The sequence below is a fragment of the Ranitomeya imitator genome, chromosome 2, assembly GCF_032444005.1.
Source record: "Ranitomeya imitator isolate aRanImi1 chromosome 2, aRanImi1.pri, whole genome shotgun sequence".
Classification (NCBI taxonomy): domain Eukaryota; kingdom Metazoa; phylum Chordata; class Amphibia; order Anura; family Dendrobatidae; genus Ranitomeya; species Ranitomeya imitator.
In genome coordinates this window covers 758,306,109-758,320,853 of record NC_091283.1, presented here as the reverse complement: position 1 = coordinate 758,320,853, position 14,745 = coordinate 758,306,109, and the positions used below count along the sequence as shown (strand labels likewise).

At 42.6% G+C, this 14,745-nt stretch overlaps 1 protein-coding gene across 2 annotated transcripts in view; it reads right to left on the bottom strand.

Annotated features, from left to right (window-relative positions):
• The window catches only part of MCU (mitochondrial calcium uniporter), a 127,284-nt gene that overhangs the window by 99,418 nt on the left and 13,121 nt on the right, over positions 1-14,745 (bottom strand). The gene's annotated exons all lie outside the window — the stretch shown is intronic.

Below are 14,745 nucleotides of genomic sequence, written 5' to 3'. Positions count from 1 at the left end.
GGCCAATGTGCACACGTTGCGGATTTCCTGCGGATCCGCAGCGTTTTTTACCGTCCAGAAATGCTGCAGATCCGCAAGTGATTTACAGTACAATGTAAATCAATGAGAAAAAAAAAAAATGCTGTGCTAATGGTGCGGAAAATTCCGTGCGGAAACGCGGGGGATTAAAAGAAGCAGCATGTGCGGATCTGCAGCGTTTTTGTACCCATTCCATTATAGAAATCCGCAGGGATAAAAAAAAACAAAAAAAAAAACAACAAGAAATCCGCACAAAATCTGCAGTAAGGGTATGTGCACACGATGCAGATTTAGTGCAGAACTGCAGCAGATTTTTCTGCAGCAGAAACGCTGCAGAACTGCACTGTGATCACAGTACAATGTAAATCAATGTGAAAAAAAAAAGCTGTGCACATGGTGCAGAAAAATCTGCGCAGAAACGCTGCAGATTTCAAAGAAGTGCCTGTCACTTCTTTTGTGCAGTTCTGCAGCGTTTCTGCACCCCTCCATAATAGAAATCTGCAGGTGCGTTTTTGATGCGTTTTTGATGCGTTTTTTGTGCAGATTTGTGCTCAAAAAACGCATAAAAAACGCATCAAAAAAGCATCAAAAACGCACCTGCAGATTCTGCCAGGAGATGCAGATTTAGTGCAGAACTGCAGCAAATCTGCATCGTGTGCACACAGCCTAAATCCGCACAAAAAAATGAGTCAAATATGCACCTACGTTTTCTGCCAAGAGATGCAGAATCCGCTCAAAATACCACAGGCTAATCCGCAACGTGTGCACATAGCCTTAGAACAGAGGCCCTAAATGGCGCATGCACAGAACAAGGACGCCAAGTTGAGACGCTGCGTGTTTGGTGCAGATTTTAGAACCGTTTATCTACAACAACCTGGGCACGTTATTTGTGGATCTTGCAGCAGATATAATTCAATTAAATGGGTGAAGCCCAAATGCAGCAGCACAAAGAACCTACATGAGGTCATTTTAAAAACCTGTACGTCAGTTTTAGCACTAAATATCCACAATGTGTTTGAGAATGAGAGATCTAAGCATTACATGTGTGCATGGTGTAGGGGAGATTGGCTGAGACATCATCTGCTTCGCTCATACAGTTCAACATTGCAGATTTTATGTAAGGAAAAGCCATACAAGATAAGTGAATATCCAATGTATGAACATAGTCCAAAAGGTGGCTATTACACATTAGGCCGCGTTCACACGAGTGAAGGCAAAATCTTCTGTTTTTCATCCAGAAAAAAAAAAAAAAAATTTCCATCCACAGAGCAGCAGGGTGTCTCCATTTTTGTCCATTTGGCATTGGTTGCATGAGCAATTACATTGTCATCTTAATAATTGTAACGAAAACCGTGAAAAAAGTATGACATGGATGGTAACCTGTATGTGATCCTTTTGTAAGTACACCTTGCCTTATAACGGGTGAATCTAATCCAGAATACTGATCACAGTAGTACAAATTATTATTTTTTTTTTTTTTTTACATGCAGACTGTGCGTAAAAGCATGTATGTGAACTACAACACTGACTTGCATTGGTCAGTGTGCTATATGTTGGCTATTAGTTTTGCACATGGACAGTAGACGGACGTTTAAAAGGGACTGTAACCGCAGACAGACTGTTCAAACCATGCATAGGAACTTGAAAAAACAATGATGGGGTGGATCTTTTATATACACCTTCCCACCACCTGCGTGTTTCCCCTCCATCTCCTCCCCACTTTTTCTTGATTGACAGTTCTGGCTTATCGAGCCACAGAAGGGTTGATAGACATGGGAAGCAAACAGTGGGAAGGTGTAGCTATATGTTTGACCACACCAAGGGTGCACCGAGCGCCTGTTCTTTGTTTGAATAGTCATTCTGTCCCTTTAAAAGGGAATCTGTCAGCACAGAATGACTGTTCAAACTAAGTCCTGCCGCTCAGTGCTTCACGACAATCATTTCCATACACCTTCACACCTGCTTATTTTCCCTCAGTCTCCACTTTCTCCTCTTTCATTGGGTCTATGAAGCCAGAACTGTGAAACCAAGCAGGTGAGAAAGTGTATAAATGGGAGGCCCTGCCGTGAATTACTGAGCGCTTGTACTTGATTTCAACAATCATTCTGTGTTGACAGTCGCTTTACGTCCATTTGAACAAGCGGCCTGTCCCACAATGCTGTTTTTATGGTGTGCCTGACATATCCTTCTGTACTGTCAAAAAACAAAAAGTAACATTTAAATGGATGAATTTTTATTTCCGTTGATCATATACATACATGTACACAGAAGATCATATGTTGACCTCTACCATGGCCATATTGGCTGATAATAGCCCCTGCAACAGATTTAGTAACCCTTTTCTCTCTCCATCGTCAGCATTTTGGAATTTGCAAAATCTTTAGCCATTAAAATTCAATCCGATTCTGTCCCCCTCCCTGTACCAAGAGAGATCAAGAGGAGAAGTGTAAATACGGTTGATAGACTCATTTAGACAGATTTGCTTGAATATAAAAGTGGCTTTGAGCCAACATCTTACATGCTTTTGTGCAAGACATTTGTTATCCCGTATGTGACATCTGCACTGCTCGTATCACCAGACATCTGCCTGGTTTCGGCATATGTTCTTGACAAGTTAAAATTAAACCTTTTAATTATGATGCATGCCATCCTGTGCAAAAAAAAATGCCGAGGTACCCTCAAATGTTATGGCCCTGATGTCTTTGCAAATTACTCAAGTCAAGATCAAACTACACGGGCAATTCACCATCATGAAATCACGATACAGAAGTCACATGTTTTAAGGGACCCCAATATAGTCAATGGAAGAAATGTTCTCATTTGGAGCATAACCAAGGGACTTACCAACCCTGAAATCTAGTTCCTAGAATGCATTAGTGGTAAGAGATTGCCACAGGATAATCACAGAAAACCATGCTGCCAATCCTGGGTCCCAAAAATCTATCTCTATTTCTTTCCAACACTTACCGTATATACTCGCGTATAAGCCGAGATTTTTAGCCCATTTTTTTTTGGCCGAAAGGCTCCTCTCGGCTTATACTCTTGTAATTGTCCCAGGCGTGGTCCCTGCATCTCCGATGGTCTCCGGGCGCTGACAGCTTCTTCTAGCGTTGAGCGGTCACATGGTACCGCTCATTATAGTAATGAATATGGACGCTACTCCACTCCCATAGGGGTGGAGCCGCATATTCATTACTGTAATGAGCGGTAACGGTGACCGCACAACGCTAGAAGCTATCAGCGCCTGGAGAAGACCATCAGGGAAGCTGCCAGGGACCGTGCCGAGAGCAGGTGAGTATAATGTGGAGGGTGAGCAGCATTGCACGATATTCACCTGTCCTCGTTCCACCACCGAGCGCCGCTCCGTCTGCGCCCTCTGCTGTGACGCTCAGGTCAGAGGGCGTGATAACGTGGTTAGTGTGCGCCCTCTGCCTGAAAGTTAGTGCAGAGGATACGGAAGACGGAGCAGCGCCCGGCGGTGGAACGAGTACAGGTGAATATTGCAAGTGCTGGGGGCCTGAGCGGCGAGAGGGGAGTATGCCATTTTTTTTTTATCACAGCAACAGCATATGGGGCAAATATCTTTATGGAGCATCTTATGGGGCCATAATAAACATTTGTGCAGCATTATATGGGGCAAATATCTCTGTGAAGCATCTTATGGGGCCCTTATTAACCTTTGAGCAGCATTATATGGGGCATATTTTAATATGGAGCAACTTATGGGGCCCATCATGAACTGTATGGAGCATTATATGGGGCTCCCGATTCAATATGGATATTCAAAAACACTTAACCTACTGATATCTCAATTAATTTTACTTTTATTGGTACCTTTTTTTTTTTTTTTTTTTTTTAATTTACCGGTCGTTGCTGCATTTTCCACCCTAGGCTTATAGTCGAGTAATTAAGTTTTCCCAGTTTTTTGTGGAAAAGTTAGGGGTCTCGGCTCATACTCTGGTTGGCTTATACTCGAGTATATACGGTAACAATGAAAAGGCAAAAAAAAAAAATTGGCCTAATAAATAGAGCATCACACATACCTAAAATATATGCACACACACACCAAAACTGGCGTAAATTAGGTTGTGTCCATTGTGGTCCCAATACTCGCCTGCCAAAACAGAAAGTGAAGGGGTTGTTCCGAAATCAAAACGATCCATACAATAGGTGATACATTTCTGATGGCCAAGGTCCAACAACTGGGACCTTCAGCAATCAACGGAATGGGTGTAATCTAGTCCTCTATAACAATGACATTTTACACCAAAGAAAACCCCACAAGGTAGTGTTTTAAAGGGCATTTCCAGTTTTAAAGAAAGTGGACTCAACTTTAGTACACCCAAAACCGCTGCTTTGGTCTCAATGTCATACTGACAGTGTAGATCACTGTTGCAGCCAGTCACTGAGCTCAGTGGATCATGATATCTACCTTAGCACAGCAGCTGAGTTCAGTGATTGGCTGCAGCGGTTAGGTTTCATAAAATAGGTGCGAGGGCAGCATGGTGGCGCAGTGGTTAGCACTGCAGCCTTGCAGCGCTGGGGTCCTGGGTTCTAATCCCACCTTGGACAACATCTGCAAGGAGTTTGTGTGTTCTCCCCGTGTTTGTGTGGGTTTCCTCCGGGTACTCCGGTTTCCTCCCACATTCCAAAGACATACTGATAGGGAATTAAGATTGTGAGCCCCATCGGGGACAGTGATGATAATGTGTGCAAAATGTAAAGCGCTGCGGAATATGTTAGCGCTATATAAAAATAAAGATTATTTATTTATTATTAAAGTGCTGTGTGAATGAAGCACAGATGACATTACCGATACATTAATGTTCTACAAGACCAGCAGTCAATTCTGTAGAAATAAACAGAGGAGCAGCAATCATGCGCAGCCTACGCTCCGGCGATACAGGGGACTATTGGGAGACCGCAGATCTCATGAGTGCAGGAGGTCCAAATGGTTGGAACAACAGCAATTAAAGACTTCTCTAGATGGACAGAATTGCTGTTAAAAAAAAATAAATAAATCAAACAACATTAAAACCTCTGCACCCACATATACGTTCTGATATTCGGGTATCCACCCTCACTCCTACATGCTGATCGGTTGATAGATTGCCGGTAAACTTGACCCTACAGAATCTGGGCTTGAGAGGCCTTCTGATCAGAGACCGACATCTGCTCACAGCACACTGGCACTAAAAGAATTATTTGTATTTAAAATTTGCTCAAAGATTTACATTTCTTACATAAAAGTCCAAGTTAGCTCAGATGAGCGCGCTTTCTGCCCATTTGTGCTGCAGACCACACATGGATCAATTGTAGACACGCGCTAGTGCATGAGGGCATTTTTCCACACGAGGATCTGTGTGGACAACTAAAGATTAAACCCTGGATTAAATCCCAGTTTGGTGAACTAACATTGGGGTGGGGGTGGGGGGCTGGGTAAGAGCCCTAGGTTTAAACAGGAGATTCTTCAGAGGCCCAAAACGGAGGGTGGGTTGGCGCTCCCTAATCCTTGGTTATATTTTTTATCGGCACAGTGTCAACATCTTAGAGGCTGGGGGGAGGAGACAGGGGTGAGACATACTCCTAATAGCTTGAGGTATTTACTAAAAACAGGGTTCCCGAGTGAAAGTTTGGAGGGAGGTCATTTTATGAAGGAGGGATTTCAGTACGGTACTATAAACCTAATTCACAAGGTTTGGGGAAAAGCGAAGCAAATCAGGGGGGGGTTAATGGATTTACAAGGTTTTCCCCTGTTTGGGACAATATCTATTTGCAGGAATTCAGACATATGAAAGGCTTTCGGGTCTGGAGGGAGGCAGGTATTAGGCCAGTTAGTTAGTCAGGGTAGTCTTAAATCGTTTGAGGAGCTACAGGAAGAATTCCAGTTACCGGGATAGAGTTGTATCAATATAACCGGATTCGTCACGCATACCAGGCACAAGGTAGAAAGAGGCCTATAGTGATGCAAGCGGATCTTATTCTGGAATTTATCCTCAAAGGTCAGGGTACGAGGGGGGCGATTTCTGAGGTATACAGAGATCTTCTATTTACCTTCCTGGTTAAACAGCCTATTAAGGCTAGAGGGAAATGGGAAGCTGAGTTGGGAGACATTGATGATGACAGATGGGAATCAACCTTGGAGTATGTGCCTAAGATTTCTATGAGTGAACCGAGGAGGTTATCGCAGCAGTTTGTAATTCATAGGGCTAAGGTTTAGTTCACACTGCGTTAGCAGCAGCCCGTTCAGCACATACGCAAACGGGCTGCTGTAACGCAAGTCCCGGCGTTTGCATCGCGCTAGCGCAGATTTAGCATTTGCTACCTCTATCTGCGCTAGCAGTGATGGACCCGGAAACGCTGCAGCCCGCGTCTCCGGGTCCGTCACTCAATGACGGCACATCCCTAGCGCACGCCCATTGTGGGTGTGCGCTAGCGATGCGTCCGACATTGCAGTCAATGGCGGCCATAACGGACTACGTTACACCCAGTTTATGCCGCGGTGTAACGTAGTCCATCTAACGGACACCATTGACGCAATGTGAACCCAGCCTTAGGCTATGTGCACACGCTACGGATCCGCAGGTCTGCAGCAGTTTCCCATGCTTTTACAGTACGATGTAAACCGCAATCCGCAGCGCACATGCTGCGCAAAAAACGAGCAGAAACGCAGCGGTTTACATTCCGCAGCATGTCAATTCTTTTTGCGGAATCCACAGCGGTTTTACACCTGCTCCATAATAGAAAACCGCAGGTGTAAAACCGCAGTGGAATCCGCACACAAACAGTGGTAAATCCGCAGTGTTTTTGCCCTGCGGATTTATCAAATCCACTGCGGAAAAATCCGAAGAGGAGCATTCTACGTGTGCACATACCCTTACCGAACTCCTGAAAGATTATTCCAGGCTGGATTAAGGTCTGACTTTGATTGCCCAAGGTGCTCGCAATCTCAGGCAGGTATGCTGCACATGCTGTGGCAGTGTCCTAGGTTGTCCTCCTTCTGGATAGTGCTGTTGAACCGTATCGAACTGGTGTATGGGTGTACTGTCCCTAGGGATCCTTTAGTATGTATATTGGGATATGTGGAAGAAATAACAGACCATTCCACCAAAATAGTAATTGCACGACTGTTATTTATTGCAAAAAAGTTGATAGCAAAATTTTGGGTTAGAGAGGAACCTCCGACTAGAAGAGACTTTATTGCACAAACGGACCATATACTTCTTTTAGAAAAAAGCATTTATACCAAGGGAAACAAGCTGGATCTTTTCCACAAGTTATGGCAACCGTGGATTGACTGGAATTAGTGTGGCAGATATCATAGGACGGTATAAGAGGTGTTCAAGGGTGGTGATAGCAAGCCACTTGATTACGGTGTTCAAAAGTGGTGATAGCAAGCCACTTGATTACGGTGTTCAAAAGTGGTGATAGCAAGCCACTTGATTACATGGAGAATGTGAGGAGTTCTGTTTGTTTACATTATGGTCTCGGAGGGGGAGGGATAGTTTACTTTATAGTAAAAACTGTTACCTGAGTAAAATGTACTGTTATGAGTAACACATGTTGTAATTTTGTTATACTCTATAAAAATGTATCTGATAAAAAAATAAATAAAAAAAAAAATATATATAAAAACTCTATGCAGAGTGCACCAATTTGGTCCCCTTCAGAGACCATAGCGTATGTAGTAGAAGGCAGCACCCGTACACCACACAGATGATTACGAAGGGCGGCATAGGTTTCTTGATACGGCCGTCCGAAGCGGTGTCAGTGGGAGCAGGGGTGGATAAACAATCAGTACAGGGGACCCAGAATACAATGTGCACATAATATCAATATCTTTTATTCTCTTACTATGTCCTGTACATGGTGATGGCTACTCCCCAACATCATAACTTTGGTTAAAGTTGGTGATCCAGTTGTGCCTCATTCTGGGGGGCATGGTAACAAAAGACCATACAGTTTGGGAAGCTTTGGGAAACATTTTTTTATATTCTGTGTTCTAAACTTAGGTGCATAAACGAGAGTCTACAGAACCTTAAAAATATCTGGTTTATCTGGCTACTTTGTACATGGGCTTATATTTTTGAGGGTAGTTTCATAAGAATTGTGATTAATGCCTTGTCTATAGCCTCATCTACCATACTGAAAACCCATAATATAGCCGCTTGCAGGGAGGACAGCGATAAGGTTACGTCGGACCTATATCAGCCATATTTCTCATCGCTGACAGTACTAAATGTGGCTCACCGCTAGATCAGCACAGGCCGGGAAGCTCTTACACCGCACGCATTCATATTTATAGAAGGGGAGGAGCAGATTTTCCTTTTTATCCTAATAATGTGTGAAGACTGAAGAAAGTAAATATGGTAACGAAGGCAGCGAATGACCCAAATTTCCATATACTCTCACTACTTAGTGTGTAATGCATTCGCTGTGTTGTCTCATCAGCAGTGAGCGAGCAGCTGGCAGCAACCCAAGGAGGCGAGGAGCAGCAATGAAAGTGTGAAGATCTTCCAGCAAGTAAGGAGGGGTCAAAGATATTCATCTGGAAATGTGTGGAACGCCTTCTTGCAAGATACCTTCAGTAACATGCCCAGCCTGTCTGCTTAGATAAAGGAACATGTAACGTCTAGAATGGGTACATGTACATATCTCCCTATAAGAAGCCACTCAGGAGAATGGGAGTCAGATCAGAGGGATTCATCCTGAACATAAACATGAAATATATGATCTACAATTAAAGGGCTTCTTTGGGAATACAATATTGATAACCAAGCCTTCAGTTGGGTCACCAGTATCTGACTGTTGAGCGTCCAACACCCAGCACACCCACTTATCAGCCCATTTTAGCTTTGATGGTAGGTGTATGCAAGCATTAAATGGATCTGCACTTCACAGCTCGCTCCAATGAGTAGCGGCTACTGCTGGGTCCCTACTGCAGATTGGCTCCTATTCTCCTGAACAGCGGCTGGGTTCATAACTTGTCAGCGGCTGCTACACATTGAATGGAGATGGACATTGTGTACAACATTTTTAAGTATTTTAGGCGTCCTTTTATAGTCATAAAAGGACATTTTAAAAATACTTATGCCTCTTATTTCCCCCCCCCCCCCCGTCAATATTATCTAGTATAAGCAAACAAAATAAATCAAAACAAAAGCGACAAGTAACAATATGACAGTGACAAAAATGAAGCCCCATGTATCAAGACAAAGATGCAAAAATTAATCGAAGATTCAAACAAGAAAAAAAAAACGAAAAAAAAAAAACCATACAGTCTTATAAACCGCAGGTATGGCTGAACCCGACAATGAGACTGGTCAGGAATGGGGTAAATAGCCCGGTTCTCAACTTGTTAAACAAGTAAATTAGGCTTAAAGTAAAGAACATTACAAGCAAAAAATATGCAGGGGGAAAAAAAAAAATCTATACATTTATTTGTTTTTACGCCAGTTAATTCTCAGCCGAGTGGCCTGGGATACACTTTCACTACAACCTGTCAAGCTCCTTAAAGCTCGATTTCTCTTAAAACGTCCAAGTTAATGAGCGCTAGCTTCCGGTGTGAAAGTTGTAGAGCAAATGCCCTAGAGATGACAGAAAATCAGATTTACAATAAGTTGCACTGATCGGAAGCGTACATTTTCCAATATCCTCGTTATGTCAACACTGTTTAAACCAGCATAGGATCCAATACCACGGCGTATAATTGCTCTGCTCTGATTTTCCATTCAAGTTCAATCCCACAAGGATTATTTCCACATTTCATAATGCACCCACACATGAGAGAGCGCATACAGAAAGGAGCACAATTTAGCAGAACCCCGCTGGAGAGAGCGGCACTCTGCGTGGCGTAAATGCTAGGCAGGGAATGTGTACGCCACTGAATGCCCGCCTCCAGAACCAACTGTGATCTACGAGCAGATAAAAAGGTATAGAGAATGAGAGTTATTGTTTTGTGCCGCGCTAGCATTATTACATAAACCCAATTACTACACTTTGGCAACAAAACATTTCACTTAAAGGGTTGTCTACATGAAATAACGTCTTTCCATGTGCCAAACAAGGTATGTTTAACAATAAACCTAGAAATGGATGGAGAACAATATAAAAAAAAAAAAAAAGTAATTATGCAGTCTGCAGAGGCGTTAGCAAACCCCCTGAAAAAACAGTGCTGCAAAAATGTAGGCAATTTCACCTCCTGTTTCCTGATAACTTAGAATTTCGGGTAGATGGACCTATTGGCATTGCTTGGCCTCCATACCAGTATTTGGTGTTAGGTTTCTGCTGCAGATAGCTACAACCTGACATTCTGCACCAACATGAATGATATTTTCGAACCTTTCAATATTTGCTTCAATTGACAAAGATATCCATAAACTCTACATGGATTAAAACTTCGGTACAAAAATATAAAGTCGTTGTCAAGTCCTGGCTGAAACTCAAAATCTGTAAAAATATAACCCAAACCTGAACCTAGATGAGGAGGTCATACAACTGGACCTAGCAAAGATTGCAAGAAAAACTCTCCATGTGCAACTCAAGACCCCCATACACCTCAAAGTCAACTGAACCAGACGATTATCGGTAGGATCAGACAACCATCTGTGTATAAAGGCCTCCTAACAAGGAAAAGAGTTAGACCAGCAACCCGATGGCTTGATATTATCAAGGTAACAGCAGCGAGGACCCTGGTGGCCTCTCTAGGCTTGCACAAGATGTCACCATGGTTCGAGTTCAAGCTGAAGGCAGTAAAAAAAAAAAAAAAAGCTAAAGAGAAGAAAAAAAAATGAAAAAAAGAAAAAGAAAAACGTTTTACAACAGCCAAAATTGTGCCTACTGAGAAAAAAAAAAAAAAAAAAAACATTCCAGTAACAAGGAGAAATTCTTACACGGGAATTTACTTAAGGCGTCTTTTAGACGTCAGGTTGTACCCACAATTTTTGAACTAGAAGATGCTTCAGGAATATGCTGACACTGCTTTTCCTGAAACGTCTTTGACTTTTTTTTTTGCAGTGGTTTTGTCGCTGGCATTGTCTTATATTAATTTCATTTTTATATCCATGACAGTTTACAAGAGAAGTCACCTTAATAATGGTCAGGTCACTTTATTTGGCCATTTCATGGCTTTCAAAGTCTTTTTAAAAAATAAAAAAGACAAAATGACTGAGTGTACACAGCAAGTCGTTTTGATATTGTTGTGCATATGTCCATTATAGCTAATGTTTTTAGAGCTCTTCTGGCGACTTCCAGGCGGAATCTACGTGAAGACTATTTTGTATGCACATAAAATTAGCTGGATGTTTTACAGTATGTTCATTAAAACTACAAACTCAGACAATGCTTTAAACTACCGTATATATTTGTATCAATAGAACAAACAAGAAAACAGATGTTAGTAATGTAGGAGACTGACTCAAGTTCATGCTGCCTCTGGTTCAGGGAGCATGAAATCAGCAAGAATACTTCCGACAAGAGACTAGGATACCGCCTGCACCAAGCCTCACTGGCCACTCAGAATATTGCTCCAGTATGTAACATGTGTTTCTGATCTGTTCTCTCCACAGCGAATAGAACAGAAATGAAGCCGTCTGCCAGCCCCAATGACGTCAAGGGAATACTACGAGGAATGTGTCTGCCCCGGACACATGCGTGTAGCACAGCTAGCCTAGTTAGGATCATAATTGGCCAATGAAGGCATTCATTCTCTTTTCGAATGATGTAGATGTTGCATCCTAGCAACGTTCTGTTTCAGGCCCTATAACAATATACTTTCCTAAAAGGCCTTGGGGAGATTTCTTCACATGTAGAAACCCTACAGAAGATTCAGTTGTCTCCTGGATCATTAATCTGGTTTAAAAAAAGCGTTACACATTTAAGAATCAAAACACGAGATTAAAGGTTCATACAGACGTCCAGGAAACTCCGTCCAAGCACAGACCGTAAAGCACAGATCATCAGCGGGTCTCCCAACCCTACAACTTCACTTATGCCTATAGAAGTCAGTCTGTGCTCAGTCAGTTCCCCACCGGTTGTCTGCATAAACACAAGCCCCCCATAAACTTTATATAGCTGCCTGTTGAATGATCAGTTACCTCGCCAGCCTCCCGCATACACAGCAGTGCTCCTGTGTCCTCTACGAGAAAGCAGCTGACAAACTCCTGTGGCAGTGGCTCATCTCTTAGAGATCAAAAAGATTGACAGTCCGGACCTTTATCTCTCCCGACATTTGTAGGGAGAGAGTAGAGTTACCCCCATACTGTTGGCTGAATCATGTTCAGCGATTTTGGTCTATATTAATTTAATGTTTATTCTAAGGTCCTAAGTACATTAAGGGTTTCCACTCTAAACCCCCTAAAAACCGGATTCAAGTGAATCCTCCACTGAGTAATGACCTGAACAGTGTACAAATACTTAGTTTCTGATGAAAGGAAGAATGGATGAAAATCCCTTAAACAAGAATTGACTGAATAGCTGGCTACAGGGGCTATGGAGTTGGTGTCCATTTGGGTGGAATCGGAGTTGGAGTCGGTATAAAATGGACTGCCTCCAAAAATATATAATAAATTTGGTACAGTAGTAGAATGCAGGATGTGCGGTCAATGTTTTCATAATAATTTGGGAAAGTGATGAAATGTTCTATAAATGTTGGTTCTGTTCCTGATCTAAGGATCTCAGCTTTTAGTTGAGATTAATTTGTGCTGCACTTTATGCACATACATGCTCAGTAGTGACCAGTGCTGGGGAGTCCGAAGTCAGGGAAATAGAGGAGTCTGAGATTTTTTGGGGGGGACCAAAATACAAAATGAAATGTGTCATCTTTAAAAGGGTTGTCCAATACTAGAACAACCCTTTCTTAAAATAAATGCTCAACCCCAATTAAATAATAAAGCATATACTCCCTCCGATGCCGTTCCCACGATGTCAGCACTCACTCTCCCCAGGGCTGTGATGCGGTGTTGTGATGCCTAATCATCGCTGACGTCATTGTCCCTGCCTTCAGACAAGTGAACAAAGAGGAAACGAGGGCTGCAGCTCATCCCGGACTTAATCTTCAGGTTCAGTTTGTCCGAAGATGGAGACAGTGACGCCAGCGATGATTGGACATCGCAACACCGCATCGCAGCTCTGAGACCGTGAGTGACGACACCGCAGGAATTGAGCCAACTCGGGAGAAGTGTATAAGCTTTATTATTTTAACGGGGCATAACAGTTCAAGGGAATCTGTCACCACTTTTTTGGCATATCATGTAATAATATCATTCATATAAAAAGAAAAAAAAAAAAAGTATGGCACCAGGGTAGATGGTTTGTGATGGCTTTCAAGTGAGCAATTTACTGTAGCGATCAAAATCTCTCATGGCAATCGGACCAACGGTGGAATGCAATCGCACTGTGGTGCTCTACCAAACAGCAATTCATATTACGGTAGACATCCAAAGAAAAGGTGTCACTCACCAAGCGATGTATTAAAAATCCTTTATTCTTCCATATATCGGAGTAAGGACATGCCTTTCGGGCTGCAAGTAAAACAAGAGGGTGCAGGGAGTGAACTGGATGACGGCCGTTTCGCGCGCAATGCGCTTCAACGGGTCCAGGTTGAATACCGCGTCCGATAATCGCCGCACTTGAGCCATATACGGCCTTTTTCTTGAACTGACCCTGGCCTGAAGTGGGATTAAACCCCTGTTGACCCATAGAACTATGAAATGCTCTATGAGAGGTACATTGATGAAGGTCTAATTTGTGACCGAAACGTCAATACTGTATGTACTCTCCTACTATTAAATTCTCATTTGCATTTTACCACGTGTGTGCCAAGTCTATCTATAATATTTCACGGTTTGGGCACCTGCTTGTGCACCACAAACTTATAGTAGTGCCTACGGCTATCTTTTTCATATACAGAAACTTTAACCCCCAAACAGTAAAAAAAAAAAAAAAAAAAAAAAAAGAGAGAAAAGAAAAAATGGCAAAGAAAGGCAGGACCTGTAGGAAAAAACAAAAAAGAAAAAAAAAACTACGGTACTTTTCCCCCACTATTATTATTATTATTATTATACATTTTTATAGAGCCATTTATTCCATGGCGCTTTACATGTGAATACGGGGCAAATATAGACAAATACATTAAACATGAGCAGATAACAAGGCACACGAGTACATAAGGAGGGAGGACCCTGCCCGCGAGGGCTCACAGTCTGCAGGGGGTGGGTGAGGATACACTAGGAGAGGGAAGAGCTGGCTGTGCGGCTATCACTGTTAAAACTTTAGTCTGAAAATAAGTAACTACAGGAAGCCTGCAGGATGTCCATCACACACTATCTACTGTAATACCTGGCAAATGCCTAAGAACTCATTCAGCAGTTTTTACTGGCCTTTCCTATAGTCCCTGGGGTGCATGTGCATTAAACCTTTACTGTTTAAGTGTTCTCTATACTAGAAATTACATCTGATTCACTGCAGACTCTCTATCCTTGGAGAACTCATTCATTAGGTAAGAGTGCAGATGTATTACAAGTATGATAGAGATCTAGAGAGATATAATATATACATACGGTACATACATACAATTTAATACCATGCACTGTCCTCCCTCCCCCACTGCATCTAGTTCACTCTCTGACTTTGAACCAGTTACAGAAGAAGAAGTAAGCAGGCTCCTTGCATCTTCTCGCCCGACCACTTGCACCAGTGACCCCATTCCGTCACATTTCCTCCAGTCCC